Source organism: Procambarus clarkii, chromosome 87, assembly GCF_040958095.1.
Source record: "Procambarus clarkii isolate CNS0578487 chromosome 87, FALCON_Pclarkii_2.0, whole genome shotgun sequence".
Classification (NCBI taxonomy): domain Eukaryota; kingdom Metazoa; phylum Arthropoda; class Malacostraca; order Decapoda; family Cambaridae; genus Procambarus; species Procambarus clarkii.
In genome coordinates this window covers 16,436,846-16,453,672 of record NC_091236.1, presented here as the reverse complement: position 1 = coordinate 16,453,672, position 16,827 = coordinate 16,436,846, and positions in this window count along the sequence as shown.

The window sequence follows — 16,827 nt, the reverse complement described above, 5'->3', positions numbered from 1 at the left end:
CCTTGTTACACCCACCTGCCTTGTTACTCCCATCTGCCTTGTTACACCCACCTGCCTTGTTACACCCACCTGCCTTGTTACACCCACCTGCCTTGCTACACCCTCCTGCCTTCAGTACACCCACCTGCCTTGTTACACCCTCCTGCCTTGTTACACCCACCTGCCTTGTTACACCCACCTGCCTTGTTACCCCCACCTGCCTTCATTACACCCACCTGCCTTGTTACACCCACCTGCCTTCATTACACCCACCTGCCTTGTTACACCCACCTGCCTTCATTACACCCACCTGCCTTGTTAAACCCTCCTGTCTTGTTACACCCACCTGCCTTGTTACACCCACCTGCCTTGTTACACCCACCTGCCTTGTTACCCCCACCTGCCTTCATTACACCCACCTGCCTTCATTACACCCACCTGCCTTGTTACACCCACCTGCCTTGTTACACCCACCTGCCTTGTTACACCCTCCGGCCTTGTTACACTCACCTGCCTTGTTACACCCACCTGCCTTGTTACACCCACCTGCCTTCATTACACCCACCTGCCTTGTTACACCCACCTGCCTTCATTACACCCACCTGCCTTGTTACACCCACCTGCCTTCATTACACCCACCTGCCTTGTTACACCCACCTGCCTTCATTACACCCACCTGCCTTGTTACACCCTCCTGCCTTGTTACACCCACCTGCCTTCATTACACCCACCTGCCTTCATTACACCCACCTGCATCGTTACACCCACTTGCCTTCATTACACCCACCTGCCTTGTTTAACCCACCTGCCTTGTTACACCCACCTGCCTTGTTACACCCACCTGCCTTCATTACACCCACCTGCCTTGTTACACCCACCTGCCTTGTTACACCCACCTGCTTTCATTACACCCACCTGCCTTGTTACACCCTCCTGCCTTGTTACACCCACCTGCCTTGTTACACCCACCTGCCTTCATTACACCCACCTGCCTTGTTACACCCACCTGCCTTCATTACACCCACCTGCATTGTTACACCCACCTGCCTTCATTACACCCACCTGCCTTCATTACACCCACCTGCCTTCATTACACCTACCTGCCTTGTTACACCCACCTGCCTTGTTACACCCACCTGCCTTCATTACACCCACCTGCCTTCATTACACCCACCTGCCTTGTTACACCCTCCTGCCTTGTTACACCCACCTGCCTTGTTACACCCACCTGCCTTCATTACACCCACCTGCCTTGTTACACCCACCTGCCTTGTTACACCCACCTGCCTTGTTACACCCACCTGCCTTGTTACACCCACCTGCCTTGTTACCCCACCTGCCTTCATTACACCCACCTGCCTTCATTACACCCACCTGCCTTGTTACACCCACCTGCCTTGTTACACCCACCTGCCTTGTTACACCCACCTGCCTTGTTACACCCTCCTGCCTTGTTACACCCACCTGCCTTCATTACACCCACCTGCCTTGTTACACCAACCTGCCTTCATTACACCCACCTGCCTTGTTACACCCACCTGCCTTCATTACACCCACCTGCCTTGTTACACCCACCTGCCTTCATTACACCCACCTGCCTTGTTACACCCTCCTGCCTTGTTACACCCACCTGCCATCATTACACCCACCTGCCTTCATTACACCCACCTGCATCGTTACACCCACTTGCCTTCATTACACCCACCAGCCTTGTTTAACCCACCTGCCTTGTTACACCCACCTGCCTTGTTACACCCACCTGCCTTCATTACACCCACCTGCCTTGTTACACCCACCTGCCTTGTTACACCCACCTGCTTTCATTACACCCACCTGCCTTGTTACACCCTCCTGCCTTGTTACAACCACCTGCCTTGTTACACCCACCTGCCTTCATTACACCCACCTGCCTTGTTACACCCACCTGCCTTCATTACACCCACCTGCATTGTTACACCCACCTGCCTTCATTACACCCACCTGCCTTCATTACACCCACCTGCCTTCATTACACCTACCTGCCTTGTTACACCCACCTGCCTTGTTACACCCACCTGCCTTCATTACACCCACCTGCCTTCATTACACCCACCTGCCTTGTTACACCCTCCTGCCTTGTTACACCCACCTGCCTTGTTACACCCACCTGCCTTCATTACACCCACCTGCCTTGTTACACCCACCTGCCCTGTTACACCCACCTGCCTTGTTACACCCACCTGCCTTGTTACACCCACCTGCCTTGTTACTCCCACCAGCCTTGTTACACCCACCTGCCTTGTTACACCCACCTGCCTTGTTACTCCCACCAGCCTTGTTACACCCACCTGCCTTGTTACTCCCACCAGCCTTGTTACACCCACCTGCCTTGTTACACCTACCTGCCTTGTTACACCCACCTGCCTTGTTACACCCACCTGCCTTGTTACTCCCACCTGCCTTGTTACACCCACCTGCCTTGTTACACCTACCTGCCTTGTTACACCCACCTGCCTTGTTACACCTACCTGCCTTGTTACACCCACCTGCCTTGTTACACCCACCTGCCTTGTTACTCCCACCTGCCTTGTTACACCCACCTGCCTTTTTACACCCACCTGCCTTGTTACACCCACCTGCCTTGTAACACCCACCTGCCTTCATTACACCCACCTGCCTTGTTACACCCACCTGCCTTGTTACTCCCACCAGCCTTGTTACACCCACCTGCCTTGTTACTCCCACCAGCCTTCTTACACCCACCTGCCTTGTTACACCTACCTGCCTTGTTACACCCACCTGCCTTGTTACTCCCATCTGCCTTGTTACACCCACCTGCCTTGTTACACCCACCTGCCTTGTTACTCCCACCAGCCTTGTTACACCCACCTGCCTTGTTACACCCACCTGCCTTGTTACTCCCACCAGCCTTGTTACACCCACCTGCCTTGTTACTCCCACCAGCCTTGTTACACCCACCTGCCTTGTTACACCTACCTGCCTTGTTACACCCACCTGCCTTGTTACTCCCACCTGCCTTGTTACACCCACCTGCCTTGTTACACCCACCTGCCTTGTTACACCCACCTGCCTTGTAACACCCACCTGCCTTCATTACACCCACCTGCCTTGTTACACCCACCTGCCTTGTTACTCCCACCAGCCTTGTTACACCCACCTGCCTTGTTACTCCCACCAGCCTTCTTACACCCACCTGCCTTGTTACACCTACCTGCCTTGTTACACCCACCTGCCTTGTTACTCCCATCTGCCTTGTTACACCCACCTGCCTTGTTACACCCACCTGCCTTGTTACACCCACCTGCCTTGCTACACCCTCCTGCCTTCAGTACACCCACCTGCCTTGTTACACCCTCCTGCCTTGTTACACCCACCTGCCTTGTTACACCCACCTGCCTTGTTACCCCCACCTGCCTTCATTACACCCACCTGCCTTGTTACACCCACCTGCCTTCATTACACCCACCTGCCTTGTTACACCCACCTGCCTTCATTACACCCACCTGCCTTGTTAAACCCTCCTGTCTTGTTACACCCACCTGCCTTGTTACACCCACCTGCCTTGTTACACCCACCTGCCTTGTTACACCCACCTGCCTTGTTACCCCCACCTGCCTTCATTACACCCACCTGCCTTCATTACACCCACCTGCCTTGTTACACCCACCTGCCTTGTTACACCCACCTGCCTTGTTACACCCTCCTGCCTTGTTACACTCACCTGCCTTGTTACACCCACCTGCCTTGTTACACCCACCTGCCTTCATTACACCCACCTGCCTTGTTACACCCACCTGCCTTCATTACACCCACCTGCCTTGTTACACCCACCTGCCTTCATTACACCCACCTGCCTTGTTACACCCACCTGCCTTCATTACACCCACCTGCCTTGTTACACCCTCCTGCCTTGTTACACCCACCTGCCTTCATTACACCCACCTGCCTTCATTACACCCACCTGCATCGTTACACCCACTTGCCTTCATTACACCCACCTGCCTTGTTTAACCCACCTGCCTTGTTACACCCACCTGCCTTGTTACACCCACCTGCCTTCATTACACCCACCTGCCTTGTTACACCCACCTGCCTTGTTACACCCACCTGCTTTCATTACACCCACCTGCCTTGTTACACCCTCCTGCCTTGTTACACCCACCTGCCTTGTTACACCCACCTGCCTTCATTACACCCACCTGCCTTGTTACACCCACCTGCCTTCATTACACCCACCTGCATTGTTACACCCACCTGCCTTCATTACACCCACCTGCCTTCATTACACCCACCTGCCTTCATTACACCTACCTGCCTTGTTACACCCACCTGCCTTGTTACACCCACCTGCCTTCATTACACCCACCTGCCTTCATTACACCCACCTGCCTTGTTACACCCTCCTGCCTTGTTACACCCACCTGCCTTGTTACACCCACCTGCCTTCATTACACCCACCTGCCTTGTTACACCCACCTGCCTTGTTACACCCACCTGCCTTGTTACACCCACCTGCCTTGTTACACCCACCTGCCTTGTTACCCCCACCTGCCTTCATTACACCCACCTGCCTTCATTACACCCACCTGCCTTGTTACACCCACCTGCCTTGTTACACCCACCTGCCTTGTTACACCCTCCTGCCTTGTTACACTCACCTGCCTTGTTACACCCACCTGCCTTGTTACACCCACCTGCCTTCATTACACCCACCTGCCTTGTTACACCCACCTGCCTTCATTACACCCACCTGCCTTGTTACACCCACCTGCCTTCATTACACCCACCTGCCTTGTTACACCCACCTGCCTTCATTACACCCACCTGCCTTGTTACACCCTCCTGCCTTGTTACACCCACCTGCCATCATTACACCCACCTGCCTTCATTACACCCACCTGCATCGTTACACCCACTTGCCTTCATTACACCCACCTGCCTTGTTTAACCCACCTGCCTTGTTACACCCACCTGCCTTGTTACACCCACCTGCCTTCATTACACCCACCTGCCTTGTTACACCCACCTGCCTTGTTACACCCACCTGCTTTCATTACACCCACCTGCCTTGTTACACCCTCCTGCCTTGTTACACCCACCTGCCTTGTTACACCCACCTGCCTTCATTACACCCACCTGCCTTGTTACACCCACCTGCCTTCATTACACCCACCTGCATTGTTACACCCACCTGCCTTCATTACACCCACCTGCCTTCATTACACCCACCTGCCTTCATTACACCTACCTGCCTTGTTACACCCACCTGCCTTGTTACACCCACCTGCCTTCATTACACCCACCTGCCTTCATTACACCCACCTGCCTTGTTACACCCTCCTGCCTTGTTACACCCACCTGCCTTGTTACACCCACCTGCCTTCATTACACCCACCTGCCTTGTTACACCCACCTGCCTTGTTACACCCACCTGCCTTGTTACACCCACCTGCCTTGTTACACCCACCTGCCTTGTTACTCCCACCAGCCTTGTTACACCCACCTGCCTTGTTACACCCACCTGCCTTGTTACTCCCACCAGCCTTGTTACACCCACCTGCCTTGTTACTCCCACCAGCCTTGTTACACCCACCTGCCTTGTTACACCTACCTGCCTTGTTACACCCACCTGCCTTGTTACTCCCACCTGCCTTGTTACACCCACCTGCCTTTTTACACCCACCTGCCTTGTTACACCCACCTGCCTTGTAACACCCACCTGCCTTCATTACACCCACCTGCCTTGTTACACCCACCTGCCTTGTTACTCCCACCAGCCTTGTTACACCCACCTGCCTTGTTACTCCCACCAGCCTTCTTACACCCACCTGCCTTGTTACACCTACCTGCCTTGTTACACCCACCTGCCTTGTTACTCCCATCTGCCTTGTTACACCCACCTGCCTTGTTACACCCACCTGCCTTGTTACACCCACCTGCCTTGCTACACCCTCCTGCCTTCAGTACACCCACCTGCCTTGTTACACCCTCCTGCCTTGTTACACCCACCTGCCTTGTTACACCCACCTGCCTTGTTACCCCCACCTGCCTTCATTACACCCACCTGCCTTGTTACACCCACCTGCCTTCATTACACCCACCTGCCTTGTTACACCCACCTGCCTTCATTACACCCACCTGCCTTGTTAAACCCTCCTGTCTTGTTACACCCACCTGCCTTGTTACACCCACCTGCCTTGTTACACCCACCTGCCTTGTTACACCCACCTGCCTTGTTACCCCCACCTGCCTTCATTACACCCACCTGCCTTCATTACACCCACCTGCCTTGTTACACCCACCTGCCTTGTTACACCCACCTGCCTTGTTACACCCTCCTGCCTTGTTACACTCACCTGCCTTGTTACACCCACCTGCCTTGTTACACCCACCTGCCTTCATTACACCCACCTGCCTTGTTACACCCACCTGCCTTCATTACACCCACCTGCCTTGTTACACCCACCTGCCTTCATTACACCCACCTGCCTTGTTACACCCACCTGCCTTCATTACACCCACCTGCCTTGTTACACCCTCCTGCCTTGTTACACCCACCTGCCTTCATTACACCCACCTGCCTTCATTACACCCACCTGCATCGTTACACCCACTTGCCTTCATTACACCCACCATGTCTTGTTTAACCCACCTGCCTTGTTACACCCACCTGCCTTGTTACACCCACCTGCCTTCATTACACCCACCTGCCTTGTTACACCCACCTGCCTTGTTACACCCACCTGCTTTCATTACACCCACCTGCCTTGTTACACCCTCCTGCCTTGTTACACCCACCTGCCTTGTTACACCCACCTGCCTTCATTACACCCACCTGCCTTGTTACACCCACCTGCCTTCATTACACCCACCTGCATTGTTACACCCACCTGCCTTCATTACACCCACCTGCCTTAATTACACCCACCTGCCTTCATTACACCTACCTGCCTTGTTACACCCACCTGCCTTGTTACACCCACCTGCCTTCATTACACCCACCTGCCTTCATTACACCCACCTGCCTTGTTACACCCTCCTGCCTTGTTACACCCACCTGCCTTGTTACACCCACCTGCCTTCATTACACCCACCTGCCTTGTTACACCCACCTGCCTTGTTACACCCACCTGCCTTGTTACACCCACCTGCTTTCATTAAACCCACATGCCTTGTTACACCCTCCTGCCTTGTTACACCCACCTGCCTTGTTACACCCACCTGCCTTCATTACACCCACCTGCCTTGTTACACCCACCTGCCTTCATTACACCCACCAGCCTTGTTACACCCACCTGCCTTCATTACACCCACCTGCCTTGTTACACCCACCTGCCTTGTTACACCCACCTGCTTTCATTACACCCACCTGCCTTGTTACACCCTCCTGCCTTGTTACACCCACCTGCCTTGTTACACCCACCTGCTTTCATTACACCCACCTGCCTTGTTACACCCACCTGCCTTCATTACACCCACCTGCCTTGTTACACCCACCTGCCTTCATTACACCCACCTGCCTTCATTACACCCACCTGCCTTCATTACACCCACCTGCCTTGTTACACCCACCTGCCTTGTTACACCCACCTGCCTTCATTACACCCACCTGCCTTCATTACACCCACCTGCCTTGTTACACCCTCCTGCCTTGTTACACCCACCTGCCTTGTTACACCCACCTGCCTTCATTACACCCCCCTGCCTTGTTACACCCACCTGTCTTGTTACACCTACCTGCCTTGTTACACCCACCTGCCTTGTTACACCCACCTGCCTTCATTACACCCACCTGCCTTGTTACACCCACCTGCCTTGTTACACCCACCTGCCTCGTTACACCCTCCTGCCTTGTTACACCCACCTGCCTGGTTACACCCACCTGCCTTCATTACACCCACCTGCCTTCATTACACCCACCTGCCTTGTTACACCCACCTGCCTTCATTACACCCACTTGCCTTCATTACACCCACCTGCCTTGTTACACCCACCTGCCGTCATTACACCCACCTGCCTTGTTGCACCCACCTGCCTTCATTACACCCACCAGCCTTCATTACACCCACCTGCCTTGTTACACCCACCTGCCTTCATTACACCCACCTGCCTTGTTTCACCCACCTGCCTTCATTACACCTACCTGCCTTGTTACACCCACCTGCCTTCATTACACCCACCTGCCTTCATTACATCCACCTGCCTTCATTACACCCTCCTGCCTTGTTACACCCACCTGCCTTGTTACACCCACCTGCCTTCATTACACCCACCTGCCTTCATTACACCCACCTGCCTTGTTACACCCACCTGCCTTGTTACACCCACCTGCCTTGTTACTCCCACCAGCCTTGTTACACTCACCTGCCTTGTTACACCCACCTGCCTTGTTACACCCACCTGCCTTGTTACACCCACCTGCCTTGTTACTCCCACCAGCCTTGTTACACCCACCTGCCTTGTTACACCCACCTGCCTTGTTACTCCCACCAGCCTTGTTACACCCACCTGCCTTGTTACTCCCACCAGCCTTGTTACACCCACCTGCCTTGTTACACCTACCTGCCTTGTTACACCCACCTGCCTTGTTACTCCCACCTGCCTTGTTACACCCACCTGCCTTGTTACACCCACCTGCCTTGTTACACCCACCTGCCTTGTAACTCCCACCGGCCTTCATTACACCCACCTGCCTTGTTACACCCACCTGCCTTGTTACTCCCACCAGCCTTGTTACACCCACCTGCCTTGTTACTCCCACCAGCCTTGTTACACCCACCTGCCTTGTTACACCTACCTGCCTTGTTACACCCACCTGCCTTGTTACTCCCACCTGCCTTGTTACACCCACCTGCCTTGTTACACCCACCTGCCTTGTTACACCCACCTGCCTTCATTACACCCACCTGCCTTGTTTCACCCACCTGCCTTCATTACACCCACCTGCCCTGTTACACCCACCTGCCTTCATTACACCCACCTGCCTTCATTACATCCACCTGCCTTCATTACACCCTCCTGCCTTGTTACACCCACTTGCCTTGTTACACCCACCTGCCTTCATTACACCCACCTGCCTTCATTACACCCACCTGCCTTCATTACACCCACCTGCCTTGTTACACCCTCCTGCCTTGTTACACCCACCTGCCTTGTTACTCCCACCAGCCTTGTTACACCCACCTGCCTTGTTACACCCACCTGCCTTGTTACACCCACCTGCCTTGTTACACCCACCTGCCTTGTTACTCCCACCAGCCTTGTTACACCCACCTGCCTTGTTACACCCACCTGCCTTGTTACACCCACCTGCCTTGTTACACCCACCTGCCTTGTTACACCCACCTGCCTTGTTACACCCACCTGCCTTGTTACACCCACCTGCCTTGTTACTCCCACCAGCCTTGTTACACCCACCTGCCTTGTTACACCCACCTGCCTTGTTACTCCCACCAGCCTTGTTACACCTACCTGCCTTGTTACACCCACCTGCCTTGTTACACCCACCTGCCTTGTTACACCCACCTGCCTTGTTACACCCACCTGCCTTGTTACACCCACCTACCTTGTTACACCCTCCTGCCTTGTTACACCCACCTGCCTTGTTACACCCACCTGCCTTGTTACACCCAACTGCCTTGTTACACCCACCTGCCTTGTTACACCCACCTGCCTTATTACACCCACCTGCCTTGTTACACCCACCTGCCTTGTTACGCCCAACTACCTTGTTACACCCACTTGCCTTGTTACACCTTCCTGCCTTGTTACACCCACCTGCCTTGTTACACCCACCTGCCTTGTTACACCCTCCTGCCTTGTTACACCCACCTGCCTTGTTACACCCACCTGCCTTGTTACACCCAACTGCCTTGTTACACCCACCTGCCTTGTTACACCCACCTGCCTTGTTACACCCACCTGCCTTGTTACACCCAACTGCCTTGTTACACCCACCTGCCTTGTTACACCCACCTGCCTTGTTACACCCACCTGCCTTGCTACACCCTCCTGCCTTCAGTACACCCACCTGCCTTGTTACACCCTCCTGCCTTGTTACACCCACCTGCCTTGTTACACCCACCTTCCTTGTTACACCCACCTACCTTGTTACACCCACCTGCCTTGTTACACCCACCTGCCTTGTTACACCCACCTGCCTTGTTACACCCACCTGCCTTGTTACACCCACCTGCCTTGTTACACCCACCTGCCCAATATAAGCTTCAGAGTCTTAATTCCAGCTTCCCACTCACTTCCGGTCCACTTAACACTTTGTGCCAACTTAGGACAAGTAAAGGAGACGCAGGTGAAGACGCTTCAGGACCCCGGGTCCAGGAACTATGAGGGGGACCACGGCGGGAAGTTTCTATTTATTTTTCTCCCTGGGTTAAGTCAGTCAGTGTGAGGAAGTCCGTCGCACCTGCGCGGCTCCTTCTCAGACACGAGGGAAGGACACTGAGGAGATAACATTCTCTTGCAAAAGCCATTGTACTGACTTATGTTGGTTTCCTTAGTGTAGACACTAAGGAAACCAACAAAGGAATGTGCCTCAATGCCAATAGTGACTGCCCAGACAGGTACAAGAGGAGTGTTGTCAACGCTTACGTCGACCAAGCTCTCAGCCAAAGCTCAGATTGCAAGCAAGTCGATGAAGAACTCTTTAGGGTAAGGCAGGTCCTTGTCAACAACGGCTTCTCTAACGGTTTCGTTGAAGACGTCATAAATAGAAAGGTGAAACGCCATGAAACCTCTGAAGAGTCATTCAACACAACACTTATACCCCCTATTAGACTATTTTACAGGAACTTCTTTTCGACGCCTCACAAAACGGAGGAAAGGGTCCTGAAAGATATTGTTGATAAGAACGTTATCCCCTACAGACAAAAAACAGAAAATACAATTGACAAATTATTATAAAACCAAAAAACGTCACATCTACTTATGAAAAACGCTCCAGAAACCAAGCAGAACGCCTTAAAAGAGACCAACGTCGTCTATGCCTTCAAATGCCCACTTGGGGACTGTAAGCCCTAAAGAACTCAGTATATAGGCAAGACAACAATGTCTCTTTCCAGGTAGTTAACGATGCATAAGCAACAAGACTCCATCAAGGAACATATAATCTCTTCTCACAACCAAACCATCACCAGAGAAATCTTAAAACACAACACAGAAATCATCGATAGGTACAGTGATAGCAGGCGGCTTGACATAAGAGAGGCACTACACATAAAACAGTCAACACCAGCAATTCATAGCCAATTAATGCACAACTATATTCTACCCACTTCAAGACCCGAACCAATATGGAAGCAACAAGAGGAAGTATGGGCCAATAGGCCTTCTGCAGTTCTCATATCTAATTTATAGCCCATTGTTTCGTGTTCTGTCTTGTGTTTGTCATAAGTTTGTTCACCTCACCCAAAACTTTTGTACGATATCACCTAACCCAAAATGAGTATATATTCGATGAAGCTGTGTGTAAATTAAGTCTTTGAAAATGTAATAAGCATTACGAAACACGTTCAGTGAATATAGAGAAAATATGAAAATACAATAGGATTATTGAAAATTGGATAAGTTGGGGGTGAGAAGGTAAGGGAGGGAAATGGTAAGGTGATTACTCTGATAAAGAGTTAGGCTGGAGAGGGACTTGATCGGATATATTTATGTTTGATGATCTATGACAGAGGAAATGGAGCTAATGTCCTGATTAATTTTACAATGTTAGAAATAAGGTGATCTTAAATCTCACGTGATTTAGTTGGATAATAAAGAACTTGTACAAATGAACTACGTGAAGAACATGAGTTGGAACTTGGTAATTTGCTTTTGATTTATTTGCAGGGGGTCTGAAAATGTAGTTGAGTGTTAAAATCTCAGGGGGGATTTGGACTGATAGTAATGAATTTACAGGAGTGAACTTGGACAGAGGACAAGAGCTAGAGTTTTATAATTGTTTACATCATATTTACTATGTCTGAAATACAGAGGGTAAAAATTTCAGGGAAATTGATGGGTTATTTACAAAGATACGAGAGAGAACTAAGGTGGGGACGAGAGCTGGAGCTCGTTAACTGTTTTTGATCTTATTTACGGTGTCTGAAATACAGAGGGAAAAAATTTCAGGGGAATTGATAGGATATTAACAAAGACTTGAGGGGGGAAGTAGGGTGGGGAACGAGAGCTGGAGCTCAGTAACTGACTTGATCTTATTTACTATGACTGAAATGTGACTGTTTAAAATTTCAGGGGATTGGACTGCTAGTAGCGAAAATGTGGTCTCTGTCAAATTTGGGTCTTCAATTGGACTCTGATTAATTTCGATCATGAACTGGACTCTGAATATTTTGGCACAAAGTGGACTCTGGCGAATTTTCGGTATAAACTGGACTCTGAAAATTGGGTAGAAAATGGACTCTGTCAAATTTTCACAGATTACAGGACTGACGAATTTTGCTAGAAAACTGGACTCTGATGAATTTCTGTTGTTAATTGGACTCTGATCATTTTTGGGTAAAAACTGGACTCTAATGAATTTTTGCTCACAAAGTGGACTCTGTTAATTTTCGGGGAAAAACTTGACTCTGATTATTTCTGTCTATAACTGGACTCTGGTGAAATTTGAGCTTAAACTGAACTCTGACGAATTTCTGTTGTTAATTGGACTCTGTTAATTTTCTGGGTAAAACTTGACTCTGATTATTTCAGGCATTAGTCTCGGAGGCAGCTTCAGTATTAAAGGATACATTGAGACGTCTCGGTTGATTTGTGTAAAAACTGACTCGTTTAATGACAAGGAGCAAACATACGATGTCAGAAAATAGCTGTAAGGACTTACGAAGAAAGAGAAATATGAAAGGAGAGAGGTGTACTGTAGCAGCTAGAGAGAGAGAGAGAGGGTGGAGGGATGGTCCAGATATTATGGAGAAGATAAGATTATGGAGGTGACCTGAAGATAGAGTCTGGCTGGCTGGCTGGAGGCGTAAGGTAAACACAGGTGACGCGGGAGATTGTGAGGTGAGGGAAGGGGGAGGGGGATGGCAGGGTAATGCTTCAGTTATATAGACATATATTAGTTTCTAAGCAAAAATTCTACTTAAATGTATAAGGCCTAAATATCTGTTTATTCTTGGTAAGAACTCTGAAAAATTAGAATTTCTCCCATAAGAACTTTAACAAACTTCTATGATATTATTTTCATCATAAGAACTTTTAACAAACTTCTAAAATCTCGGAAATTATTTTTCTCATAAAACAGGATATTTGACATGAAAACCCTGGGTCTTAAATGGGATATTTGACCTGAAAACCCTGGGTCTTAAACAGGATATTTGACCTGAAAACCCTGGGTCTTAAACGGGATATTTGACCTGAAAACCCTGGGTCTTAAACGGGATATTTGACCTGAAAACCCGAAGCCATATGCGGGATATTTCCCCAGAAACAAAATATCCCGTGTGCGTCTTACTCCCTACTACTGACATGATCACCACATTCAAGATTCTCAAGGGAATCGACAGGTTAGATAAAGACAGACCATTTAACACAAGGGGCACACGCACTAGGGGACACAGGTGGAAACTGAGTGCCCAAATGAGCCACATAGATATTAAAAAAACTTTTTTAGTGTCAGAGTGGTTGACAAATGGAATGAATTACGAAGTGATGTGTTGGACGATGACTCTATACTTAATATCAAGTGTAGATATGAAAGAGCCCAATAGGCTCAGGAACCTGTACATCTGTTGATTGACGGTTGAGAGGCGGGACCAAAGAGCCAGAGCTCAACCTCCGCAAACACAACTAGGTGAGTACAATAGCACTCACAGAAACAAAGCTAACGAAAACCATAACAAATGCAGTGTTCCCACAGGAATATTATGTTATGAGGAAAGAGAGGGAAGGAAGAGGTGGTGGTGGTGTAGCTCTGCTGGTAAGAAATGGCTGGGACTTTGAGGAGATGGTTATTCAGGGCTGTGAGGGTTTCAGTGATTACATAGCAGGTATCATAACAACTGGAGGATAAAAAATTATAGTCGTAGTTATATATAATCCACCATCAAATGACAGAAGACACAGACAGAAATATGGTAGAAACAACATGACCATCATTAACATAATACACAGAGCAGCTTCTGTTGTCAGCAGGAATTGATCTGGACTACTAATTATGAGAGACTTCAACCACGGAAAAATAGACTGGGAGAACGGGGATCCGCATGTAGGACCAAAAACATGGAGAGCTAAGCTGCTGGACGTGGCAACAAGACACTTTCTAAGCCAGCACATCAAGGCACCAACAAGAGATAGAGAAGATGAACCAGCCATGCTCGATCTGATATTTACCCTAAATGAGTGGGATATTAGGGAAGTTAAGATAGAAGCACCGTTGAGAATGAGTGACTACAGTGTATTAAACTTCGAGTACCTGGTAGAGCTAGGAATTATCTCCCCCCAAAAAGAACTAAGAAACAAGAGGCTGGTTTACCGAAAGGGGAAATATGAGGAGATGAAACGTTTCCTAAGGGAAATACCTTGGCTCACAGACCTCAGAGCTAAGTCTTTACAAGATGTGTTGGACTATGTCACCCAAAAGTGTCAGGAGGCAGTAAACAGGTTCATCCCGTCCCAAACGGAAAAATCCGAGAGGCAAAAGAAGAATTCATGGTATAATAGGGCATGTATGGAAAGAAAGGGACTGAACAAAAAAGCATGGAGGAATTTCCGGAATAGCAGAACACCAGAAAGCAGAGAGAGATACCAGAGAACCAGGAATGAGTATGTCAGGGCGAGAAGAGAAGCAGAGAAAAATTATGAAAATGATATAGCAAACAAAGCCAAACCTGAACCTAAGCTACTCCATAGTTACATCAGGAAGAAAACAACAGTTAAAGAACAGGTAATGAAACTAAGAACAGGCGAGGACAGGTATACAGAGAATGAAAAAGAGGTGTGAAGAACTCAACAAGAGGTTCTTGGAGGGCTTCACAATAGAACAAGGTGAGATCACTGAGCTAGGAGAAAGGGAAGTAAACCAGGCGGCCTTGGAAGGATTTGAAATTACGAGTGAGGAGGCCACGAGACACCTGCTGGATCTGGATGTTAGAAAGGCTGTTGGTCCAGACGGGATCTCACGATGGGTACTGAAAGAGTGTGCAGAGGCACTTTGCTTGTGACTCTCCATAGTGTATAGTCAGTCACTGGAGACGGGAGACCTATCAGATATATGGAAGACGGCGAATGTGGTCCCAATATGCAAAAAGGGCGACAGGTAAGAGGCACTGAACTACAGGCCAGTGTCCTTGACTTGTATACCATGCAAGGTGATGGAGAAGATCGTGAGAAAAAACCTTGTAACACATCTGGAGAAAAGGGACTTCGTGACAAATACCCAACATGGATTCAAGGAGGGTAAATCTTGCCTGACTGGCTTAATAGAATTCTACGACGAGGTGACAAAGATTAAGCAAGAAGGAGAAGGCTGGGCGAACTGCATTTTTTTGGAATGTCAAAAAGCCTTTGACACAGTACCGCATAAGAGGCTGGTACATAAGTTGGAGAGACACGAAGGTGTAGCTGGTAAGTTGCTCCAGTGGATAAGGGAGTACCTAAGCAATAGGAAGCAGAGAGTTACGGTGAGGAGTGAGACCTCGGATTGACGTGAAGTCACCAGTGGAGTCCCACATGTCTCTGTACTTGGTCGTATCTTGTTTCTGATATATGTAAATGATCACCCGGAGGGTATATTTTCATTTCTCTCAATGTTTGCTGACGATGCCAAAATTATGAGAAGGATTAAGACAGAGGAAGACTTCTTGAGGCTTCAAGAAGACCTAGACAAGCTGAAGGAATGGTCGAACAAATGGTTGTCAGAGTTTAACCCAAGCAAATGTAATGTAATGAAGATAGGCGTACGGAGCAGGAGGCCAGATACTAGATATCATCTGGGGAGATAATATTCTTCATGAGTCAGAGAGAGAAAAAGACTTGGGGGTTAACATCATGCCAGACCTGTCCCCTGCTGCCCATATCAAGAGGATAACATCAGCGGCATATGCCAGGCTGGCCAACATATGAACGGCATTTAGAAACTTGTGTAAAGAATCATTCAGAACTTTGTAAACAACATATGTCAGGCCAATCCTGGAGTATGCAGCCCCAGCATGGAGTCCATATCAAGTCAAGGATAAGACGAAACTGGAAAAGGTTCAAAGGTTTGCCGCCAGACTAGTACCCGAGCTGAAAGGTATGAGCTACGAGGAGACGCTACGGAAATTAAACCTCACTTCGCTGGAAGACAGAAGAGTTAGGGAGGACATGATCACCACATGCTAGAATCTCAAAGGAATTGATAGGGTAGATAAAGACAGGCTATTTAACACAAGGGGCACACGCACTAGGGGACATAGGTGGAAACTGAGTGCTCAAATGAGCCACAGAGATATTAGAAAGAACTCTTTTAGTGTCAGAGTGGTTGACAAATGGAATGCATTAGGAAGTGATGTTTTGGAGGCTGACTCCATACACAGTTTCAAGTGTAGATATGATAGAGCCCAATAGGCTCAGGAACCTGTACATCTGTTGATTGACTGTTGAGAGGCGGGACCAAAGAGCCAGAGCTTAACCCCCTCAAGCACAATTAGGTGAGTACTGTCGGGGTTTCTCCTCTCTATTATTCTCTACCCTTACTCTGGGGTGAGCAATAGTTATGCTCAAGGTAACTCACCGTAGCCCTGCGGGTCTTCCCTCGATCCTCACGGCGCCACTGCACGCCAGGAGAGTCTCCCAGTCAATCTTAACGGCCTCTTATCAAGAAAGAGTGAGAACACGACTCGTTCATAT